The sequence below is a fragment of the Mastomys coucha genome, unplaced genomic scaffold, assembly GCF_008632895.1.
Source record: "Mastomys coucha isolate ucsf_1 unplaced genomic scaffold, UCSF_Mcou_1 pScaffold5, whole genome shotgun sequence".
Lineage (NCBI taxonomy): Eukaryota > Metazoa > Chordata > Mammalia > Rodentia > Muridae > Mastomys > Mastomys coucha.
The window spans coordinates 90,102,851-90,111,125 of NW_022196911.1; positions in this window are offsets into that span (position 1 = coordinate 90,102,851).

Below are 8,275 nucleotides of genomic sequence, written 5' to 3' on the forward strand. Positions count from 1 at the left end.
TATATATATATATACATATTTTAAGAGAATGAACAAAGGCCCTGTTCCCACACACTTTAGTTTTTTTTCCTCACTAAGAATGGAAATTCTCTTAAAGGAACTTGTGTCTAGCACATTTAGAAAAGCTTATGTCTTAATCCCGGATCCGTTTTCTCCCCACTGTCATCTGCTCCGGGTCTTCTGTGGGAAGACTGTTTGGCTTACAGTTTGAGAAGTTATTTCCATAGGTCTAGCCCATCTTTTCAGCTCGAGTGGCAATAGCCCCTGTAGAAGCCTGCGCATGCCCAGCCCTAGTGTATGATAAGCTTTGTGGCTGCATTCTGCCTGGGAGAGGGGAATGATAGCTTCAGGGTTTAGTGCATCCCACTGCCAGTGCCTAACATCTGGGAAAAAAATTATTTTTCTTAAATAGTTCAGACCAGCCTCCAATCAATTTTATAGCTGATGATCGCCTTGAACCCCTGATCCTCCTGCCTCTGCCTCCCAAGTGCTGGGTTTACAGGTGAATACCACCACACAAGGCACAGACCTTCTACAGTCAAAACACAGCTGATGTGCCCAGCAATGTTTCTTTGTTGGGATAAGCTAGTTTGCCTTTGGAGGGGGAAAGCTAAAGTTACCCTGGAGTTGAAGATGTTTTTCTAAATGAGTGTTGGTGGTGTTCATTTCATTCACAGAGATGCTCAGGTACTTTTTTTTGTTTGTTTGTTTGTTTGTTTGTTTTGGTTTTTTGTTTTTTCAAGACAAGGTTTCTCTGTGTAGCCCTGGCTGTCCTGGAACTCACTCTGTAGACCAGGCTGGCCTCGAACTCAGAAATCCACCTGCCTCTGCCTCCCAAGTGCTGGGATTAAAGGCGTGCGCCACCACTGCCTGGCTATGAAGTACAAATTATATAGTTATCACTTGGTATCCCTGAGGGATTGCCTTCAGGACCTCAGCAGATTCTAAAATCTGGGGATGCTCAAAACCCTAATATAGATTGTGCGATATTTGTATATGCCCCATGCATATCATCCCATATGCTTTATAATACAAATGCTATATAAATATCTGTTATGCTATATTGTTTAGGGAAAATGACCAAAGTATACATATTGAATAAAGACAAAGGTTTTTAAGTATTTTATGCTTGTAGGTGGTAAATTCATGTGTGCAAAAGCCACAGATAAAGAAGTCTTTCTACCCTTGGCTGGCTGGAATGTGTGCCTTTGACAGAAGCTGGGAACGGTGTAGGAACAGATGAGGGAAACAACCTTGTTAGAAAGCTGCATGAAATTGTCACTGCTGAGTAAGAGCCAGGACATTGCTCAGTGTGCTAGAAGGTCACCTGAGATCAGATTTCTTTAGTTTCTGTAGTATATACTTGAAAAGTCTTTTCTTCTTTTGGAAAGATCTAGAATCAATACCTGCGCATGCAACTGGAAAAGTCAAGCACGTGTGTTTGTGGAAGACAATTTAAAAACCCTTAAAAATGATCCAGTTAAGTACTTCGCTAGTACTTTCTGTGTGCCAAGCACAGTTCTAACCCAGTTTAGGAACCACGTGGGGGCTGGGGGGTGGGGGAAGAGACCAAAGCACAAAAGTTTAGCCCAGAATTGCTTAGCTAGTAAGTGACACACTTGGGACTCAGACTCACGTGGTCATGACAGGGTCATGCCTTTAAATACTAAGCTGTATTCCCTCAGATTCGTTGATACCGTTATTTGAAGTAAAGAGAATAAACCTATTTTGGACGTACAGACACATGACTTGTTAAAGTTCTTTCAAAAGTGTTAATACGAAGAATCTAGCAGAAGGCATTTAACTGTGTGTGTCCATCAGTTCTTTTATTATTGAGGCTATTAACTGAGAAACAGTTTAATTGGACTTGGTGGCATATGCCTGTAATCTCAGCATTTGGAACATGGAGGGAGGGGGATCAGGAGTTAAGAAGAGATTCCCATGAGCACTTTCAAAGGTCCAGCTCCAAGGATCTAAGGACCCTTGCACTCCATCTCTTAAAGACCCCACGAACTTCCCAAATGGGCTGTACTGAAGACGAAGGATTTTAACAGATGGACTTTGGAGAGATACTGTATTCGGATGGTAGCACCATGCTTAGAGGGCCAGGTAAGGCTTTGTGGAAGATACAAAGTATTACTTTGTATCAACTCTGAACGGCTGCTCCCTCTCTAGCCCCTCTTCTCTCAATTTAGAAGCATTGTGTGATTTCCCTGTGCTTAAGGTGGTATATTTACTGTGATGCTGCTTCTAAAATACACTGGCTTCTGAGGCTAGTTTCTTTTGTTTTGTTTTTTTTTCCTGGGATGGAGTTGTTTTGTGTAATAGTCCTCGTTGTCCTGGACTCACTTTGTAAACCAGACTGTCCTGGAACTCACAGAAAACTGCCTCTGCTTCCTGATGCACCAGTATGCCCAGTTCTCTGAGGCTATTTTCATTCCTTACCTGTGCTTATTGATAAATAATCTGAAGAATGGCAAAGTAACTTTCCAAAGTAATCTTCAATGATATGTTACTAGCACCTGTCATTTGTTAATAAATTACTATTACTATTAATTACTATTATTAAAGAGCTTACTTAAGCAAACCTTTGTAAGACATGACTCTGTGTGTGTGTGTGTGTGTGTGTGTGTATGTGTGTGTCTGTCTCTGTGTGAGTGTGAAAGATGCATGTGTGATGGTGTGTGTGAGAGATGGTGTGTGTATATAAGACTATTTGTCTGAGATGGTGTGTGTGATGGTGCATGTGTAATTGTGTGTATTTATGATGGTGTGTGTGTCTGTGTCTGATGGTGTATGATAATATATGTGATGGTATGTGTGTGTAGAGGTCAGAGGACAACTTTGTGGTGTCAGATCCCTCCTTTTGCCTTTATGTAGGCTCCAGGGATCAAACCCAGGTCATCATTTTACCCTTTGAGCCATCTCACCAACCTAGATTTGGAGTCTGACTACGTAGCCCAGGCTGGACTCCTCTGCTTCAGCCTCTTGGGTGCTGGGATTGCAGAAGCTTTTATATTTTAGAAGGATCCTCTGTTGGAACTGTAAGACAATCTCACAGTTAAGCAAACTTTCAAAGGAAACAATCAGGAGGTGGTTTGTGTCTAAAGACTCCTCGAAGTCTAATTATTTAATCACCTTGAGTCACTTAGCACACGCGGCTGTGCAAAAGGGGGCACAGTGACTGGAACATAATTGGGGAATGTGAGAGGTCATCACTGTGCCAGTAAAAGAGCTGAGAGCACTGGTGCATACCTGCAGCCTAAGCACTCTGGAGAGGCGGTGCAGGAGGGTCATCCTTGGCTACACAGCAAGGTTAAGGCCGATCTATATTACATGACATCATAACTTTAAAAAAAAAGTCAGAAAATCAATTGTGGATGGCACGCACTCACAATTCAGCGCTCCAGCACTTGGGCCACTAGAGCTGAAGGATCTTGTGTTCGTGGCTACTACTGAGTAGCCTAAGATGCCAGGAGACTGGACAGGCAGACAGAGCACTTGGTAAACTGATAGAACACACATGTACTTAAAGGTTCTCGGGTTTTTTGTTTTTTTGTTTTGTTTTTAGAAGCCACAAAGTCCATAACTTTAGCCATGTTTGCTTCCCTGTGGAATCCGATAACTAAATGAAAACGTCCCTTGTTTGCCAGTTGATTGGTGGTTGGTTTGGTTTTTGGGTTTCTGGGACAGGTGTCATTTCACAGCCCTGGCTGACCTGGAACTCATTGTGGACTAGGTTGGTTTTGAACTTGTGATTCTTCTGCCTCTACCTACCTACCAAAGGTTTGGGATTATAGGCTTCCATACTTGGCTCTCTTCTTAACATCGGCACCTTGTTGTGTAGTCAGTCATTGGCAGAGAATCAAAAGCCCCTCTACACCCTAAGTGCTCTTCTGTTCCCATCTGAATAATAAACGTTGTGGGGTCTGTGTTTGCGGTGTGGAGATAGAGGGGAACCCATGCTTAGCACTCCTTGGTTGATAAACTGATTTAAGCCCAGGACTCTAGATGATATGCCTTCTGGGGGCAGCCAAAAATGGTTGCTACATCAAAGTGTCCATACTGCCTTGAAAGAGAAATGATGGTAGTTGTTCCTAGTTACATCACACTGGGCCAAGGATAGGAGTGGTTAGAAACGGCTCAGTGATGGGTACACCAGATGGATAGTGGCTCACGCTATATGGTAGAGCAGGTAGAGAAGGAGGGGAGGTTTGCTTTCCAGAAGGGGGAAAAACACTGAGGACTTGGAAGGAAAAACACATTCCTCCAGGCATTCTGAGGACTTACTTCACTGACAAAATATGACCAGTGTGCAGAACACAGAACAGGTGTACAATATTTTTAGACAAACCTTGGCATATACTGTGGGTCGCATCCCTTCTGCCTATACACTTCTCAAATGTTGCAAAAATAATTGTGGGAAAGTCACTTAGACAAAAAGAACTAGACATTACTTTTATGCTTTAAAAAAAAAAAAAGAAGAAAAAAACCCAAAACACCGCAATCTTAAGGTCGAACACTTCCTGTTCAGCCACAAGGTTGCAGCCGTCTCTCCACACCGGTGCACCAGATGTCCTGCTGCAGTTCTTGAGGGACACTTTCTTCCTTGGCGCTGTTGGGGGTGGGGAGGTGAGAAAACGTGATACCATAGACTCTTCTGGAGTGTGAAGGATAGGTTGTGCTATCCCCCTAAAAACAGATTCTGACTAAGACAATTTCCTGGGGCTGGAGACAAAGCCTGATGGTTAAGGGCATGTGTTACATATGCATGAGGACCTGGATTTGGATCCCAGAACTCACATAAACCTGACACACAGACGCATATACCTTATATCACCAGCATTGCGGGGTCAGATTCAGGAGGATCACTGGTGCTTGCTGACCACCAGCCTAGCTTCAGGTTTAGGGAGAGACCATGTCTCAAAGGACAACTGATATTCTTCTTGGCCTCAGCATACACAGATGTATACATATACACAAGTATACATACACCACACATACTACATTCACACACGCATACACATATACATGTATGTATAGCAAACACATGAATTCATAATTCCTTTAGACCACACAGGTCACAAGCATGGACATGTGCCAATGGTCTGGTCTCTATATTGATGAGAGAAGGGAATACTATCTTCATTGTACCAATAAGGCTTAAGAAATAGGATCATAATACAGAATTGCTCCTATCTAAAGGAAATGCAGGGACAAAGAGTGGAACAGAAACTGAGACTGTCCCACTTAGGGATCCATCCCATCTGCAAACACCAAACCCAAACACTATTGCTCATGCCAAGAAGCACTTTGCTGACAGGAGCCTGTATAGCTGTCCCCTGAGAGGCTCTGCCACAGCCTGACAAATACAGATGCAGATGCTCACAACCACCCACTGGACTGAGCCCAGGGACCCCCATGGAGGAGTTAGGGCAAGGACTGAAGGGGCTGAGGGGGATTTCAACCCTATAGAAAGAACATTATCAACCAACCAGACCCTCCCCTCCAGAGCTCCCAGGTACTAAACCACTAACAAACAAGTACACATGTAGGGACCCATTGCTCCAGCTGCATATATAGTAAAGAAATGCCTTACCTGGCATCAATGGGAGGGGAGGCCCTTTGTCCTGTGAAGGCTCAATGCCCCAGCATAGGGGAATGCTGGGGCTGTGAAGTGGGAGGGGTTGGGTGGTTGGATGAGCACCCTCATAGAAGCAGGGTGGGGGATGGGCTAGGGCGTTTGTGGAGGGGAAGGGAACTAGGGAAGGGGATAACATTTGAGATGTAAATAAACAAAATAACTGATTGAAAAAAAAGAACCGGGATCGTTGGGAGGGGCAGTGAGTGGTATGTAAAGTGAATAAGTAAAAAAAAGATTAAATTAAATTAAAAACAAAAAGAAATGGGATCATATGAGTGGGCATGGTGGCACATCTTTGGGAGGTGGAAGCAAGAGGATCAGGCCTTCAAGAACAGCCTCAGCTGTGTCACACATACATATATGCATGCATGCCCACGTGCGTGCGTGAAAGCACACACACACACACACACACACACACACACGTATATATGTACACACATGCACATGTGCACATACACACACACACACACATACACACACACACACATACACACGTATATATGTACACACATGCACATGTGCACATACACACACACACACACATACACACGTATATATGTACACACATGCACATGTGCACATGTACACACACGAGGAATCATAAGCCCATACACATATTACCCATGTTAGCACAGGGTCTAGATTCATGGTGACACAGGATCAGCAGGCTAGAGCTAGCCTTTCATTTTTTTTTGCCGCAAACAAAAGTGCCCCTCCACATGGCTCCTTACCAGGCTCCTACCACCCATCCCTTCATTTCCGGTAAGGATTTGCCTTATTTTGGAATGAGCATGCGCGTTCTTCCTCACCTCGATTTTCCACATATGTCACACCATTTGCCTATGTCGTCCCCAGGGCCCCCTCCGTGCTTTGTAAGCTACCCACTGTTCTGGGGTTCTGTGTAGGCCCAGTGACTGACTTTCTGCTAATTCCTTTCTCCTTCCAGGAAATGCCGTGGGGATGCTGAGCCATTTCCACATAGCCTATGATAGCTCCGCGGCCCCAACCTTTCTAGAAACTAAGGTGGCACCAGGGGCTCCTTAACTGAAGACCAAGAACAACATAGTTTTCATCTGAGAAAACTCAGAAATACTGTATTTTTCTGGGTCTTCCACAAGATGGGAAGAAGAGAACAAAGTGTTTGTGTAGTGGGAAGGGAGGCAGGCATAGTGTGAAGAAATCTGTGGCTTTTTTGTTTTCTTTGTTTTGTTGTCATTGTTGTTTTGTTTTGTTTTGTTTTTTTCTCTAGGAGATTTTTGTTGTTTGATTTCATTTTGTTTTTGTTTTTTAAGGCAGGCTGGCCTCAAATGTGCTATAAGGCCAAAGCTGGCCTTCCACTCCTGATCTGATCTTCCGGCCTCCACATCCTAAGTGCTGAAACTACCGGTGGGTGCGTGCTGCCACACCCAGCCTTTAGGGTTTTATATAAGACGGGTAGAGCATCCTTCAGGCCAAGTGGCAGGTGTGTATCCTGTCTCTGCTCTCCAGGTCTGGAGCAATGGGAGGTCGCCTGGGAAAAGTGTTGTCTACACTGCCCTGGGACGTGCTTAGAGACCAGCATCCCTTAGTGGAGGCTTTCTGGGAGGTCTGAGACAAGCATACATGAGATAGGCATGTGTATGTTTCCCTCTCCCTCCCCAGTTCTGAAGGAAGGTAGGAAATCTTATGTGTTCCTTGTCAATGCTGATTTTGCCACAGTCACAAAGACTTTGAGGCTGCAGAGGAAATGGTCAACCTTAGAAGCTAGGCACTCATACTAGTCGGTGCTTACCCTGTCTCGACCTTCCTCTAAGTCCCTGTGCATTTGAATTCATCTCAGTATCTATAGAACACGCCTCTGGATTTCTATCATTTCTCCCTCTCAGATGAAGAAATGGAGACAAAGAGCTTGTGACAGTTGGAGCCACAAGAGACCTGGCTTTGAGCTGTGGGATTCTCTTTTGCAACCCTTTCTTATAGTGGTTTCCCTCAATAGGTCAACTCTATCTGTCCATCTATCCATCTATCCATCCATCTACCTACCTACCTACCTTCTGGCTTTTCGCACACACATCTATATATGCCATACTTGTATGTATAGCAAACACATTAATTCATGATTCCTGTAGACCACACAGTGTAACAAGCACGGACATGGACCAGTTTAGTCTGGTCTCTATATTGATGAGAGAAGGAAATACTATCTTCATTGTACCAATGTATCTGTGGCTGTCCTGGAACTCACTCTGTAGACCAGGCTGGTCTTGAACTCACAGATCCACCTGCCTCTGCCTCCCAAGTACTGAGATCAAAGGCGTATGCCACCATACCCAGCTAATAAGTCAACTTTATAGTGAACTGCCCTTTACAGGAGGACACCTCATATTCGCCTCTGGCTTCTGTGGGAACACACAGATGTATATACACATATATACCATACATATGTGATACCATACATATGTGCGTATACCCACATACCCAAATACAATAAAAATAAAATCCAGCCAAGCTGAGGTAGAGTGTGTGCCTAACTCATATATGGGAAGCCCAAGACTAAAGTACCACAAACTGGGCATGGTGGTACATGCCTGTATTCCTAGCACTTGAGAGGTGAAGGTAGTAGTAACAAAAAATTCAAGATTATCTTCAGCT